The sequence below is a fragment of the Pseudorca crassidens genome, chromosome 17, assembly GCF_039906515.1.
Source record: "Pseudorca crassidens isolate mPseCra1 chromosome 17, mPseCra1.hap1, whole genome shotgun sequence".
Taxonomy (NCBI): domain Eukaryota; kingdom Metazoa; phylum Chordata; class Mammalia; order Artiodactyla; family Delphinidae; genus Pseudorca; species Pseudorca crassidens.
The window spans coordinates 48772975-48775742 of NC_090312.1; positions in this window are offsets into that span (position 1 = coordinate 48772975).

A 2768-nucleotide genomic window follows, 5' to 3' on the forward strand; every position below is an offset into this window, starting at 1 on the left:
AGAGGTGAAGAAGTAGAGACAATAAGTATGGACAATTCCTACAAGGTGTTTAGATCTAAATGGGAGTAGAAAAATGAGGTGGTAGCTGAAGGATGATATGGGGTCAAGAATTTTTTTCCTATATAAAGACAGGATATAATAATAGCATAGATCTGTATGACAGATGAACGATCCAGTAGACAGGCAGAGATTGGCAATGCAAGAGCAGAGAGAGAATATAAAGAACAGAATGCTGAAGAGAGTAAGGGAATGGCATCCAGAGCACAAGTAATACTGTTTACAATTGTGTAAGAACACTTTTTTCCCACTGTAAAAGAGATAAAGCAGGAAAGACAGGTCAAGTACAACTAAGTTTATAGATCTGGTAGTGGAACTACGAGGGAGTTCTCTCTCATGGTTTCTACTTTCTCAAAGCTCAAAAGAAATACAGAACATAGGGTGTAGGAGGTTTAAGAAGGGAAGATAAGGTACAATATGCATTACCCCTGTCTTGTCTTCCTAAGTTCAGAATCTATTAAGAAAGCCACACAATAATGAGAGATGATGATCAAAACATCACCTTTATTACTGATAAAGCTAATTGGAATCTGTCCCTTTTTAGATCTGTAGCATATGGGCTTAGTAACACTTTGTCCCTTCAGTTGACAGATTTACTCACTCAGCTACAGGCCTCACCTGCTTCCATATGGGGAAGCACAAAATGTGTGCATCCTTTAGACAAGCTTACTTCTAAAAGGAGGAGAAAACTGAGAAGGGACTAGATAAGTACGCTTGCTTTTTCTCTAAAACTAACAAATGAGGAGGAGGAGTGCTGAGGGGCAGATAGGACTAGAAATGTTCCTCCCATGCTTTCCTTCTTAGGGATTGAAATGGAATTTCATCTTCACTTTGGAAACATGAAGTATGGGACTTACGCATCTCCTACAGTAGTACAAGATGATCATCTAAGTCTGTAATTCGCAAACTTTTGGGTCTCAGAACTCTTCAAAATTATTAAGAGCTTTTGTATATGTTGGTCATATCTATTGATATTTACTGCATTAGATTAAAACAGAAAATTTTAACACATCAGAGTATATGAAAACACATTCTATTATCCGTTGGAGCAATGATGTCATCATACTTAATTTAGTCTCTGGAAAGATTTTTCCAGAGGATGAGAGTAAAAAGGGAAAATAATACCTTAATATTTATTATTTTGAAAAGTTTTGATTTTGTGAACCACTTAGAAAAGACTCAGGAACCAACCCCACCTCCAGAGGTCCCTGCACCACAACTTAAGAACAGGTGATATATGAGAATGGAATAGTAGATGTATTTGAGAAACATAACAGAATTGCTAAGTAGAGTTTAGTGCCTAGTTTTAGCCATTAATTTAAAGAGAAACCAATGAATTCCATTTCTGACCAAGATGAAGAAACAAGGACCAATTCACCCTCCTGCCTTAAGCAACCATTAGCCAGATAAAATGCATGAAACAGTGGTTTTCAAGACACTAGATATCAGGCAACAAAGGACAGTGATCTCTAAGTGATAGGAAACAACTGAGGTCAGCCTTATGACAGCCTGACTACCCAAGCTTACTGCCTTGGGAGAGTTTCCAGCTATACGACAGGGTAGAGAAGTAAGGCGGGGCCCAGAGGAAGCTCAGAGTTGAAGAGACAGGGCTGGGAGTTAGGGTAGACGAAGGCAGATAGAGTTTATAGGACAGAGCACCAAAGAGGAGAAGTACACAGACAGAGAACTCCAGAGATCCGCAGAGCGCTCCTCTCAAATATTCAGCAGCACTGATCAATGCAGGATGTAGAAGTAAGCCAAAAGCCATTGTTCTGCAATGAACAATAGGGAAAAACCAGGAAGTTTGTAGAGAAGTACTGCCTAATGGCATGATCTTCAGAAGAGCTAGAGTCTTTAGGGAATGGAGAAGAAATTATAGTTTGGAAGTGGCACTGGGGACAAAGGAGATATGTATTGGGATGGCCAAAAAGTTCATACAGGTTTTTGTAAGATCTTATAGAAGAAGCCAAACAAACTTTTTGGCCAAGCCAATACATACACACATATATGTACATATATACACATACATACACACACACACACACACACACACACACACACACACCCCTATTACATGGTTCTGGGAGATAAGAGATAAGATGTTAATCCATTATTATAGCAACTTTTGATTTTTTTAAAATACAATGCTGATGAGCACTAGACATAAGTTTTGAATGGAAAATATATTTGGTTTTCTTTTTTTAGTTGGAAAGATGATTCCCAGTCTACAGCTTGTCTTTTCATTTTCTATAGCATCTTCTGAAGTATAAAATTTTTCAATTTTTTTGAAGTTCAATTATCAAAGAATTTTTTTAATAGGTCTTGTTTCTGATGTCATATATAAGAGCTCTTTGCTTAACCCAAGATCATGAAGATTTTCTTCTATGTTTACATTTAGGTGATGATTCATTCTACTTCTGAAATAAATCTTAATTCTATCTGATTTTTCGATCTCCAGGATTGGTCTGGAAATTCTACTCTTGCCCTTCTCCAATCAATTTTATACATAGCAGTGAGTGATATCTCCTAAACTTAAATTTAATCATGTTATTTCCCTGAAAACTCACTTTAATGGCTTTCCATTGTACTTGGAATAAATTTCTAACCTTTTTATGATGATAGTCAACAGCCTCTCCTTACCACTTCAATCTCATCTCATAAAATAAAAACAACTTTGAATTAGAAAAAAAAAAAACTTTGAGCTTGTCAGC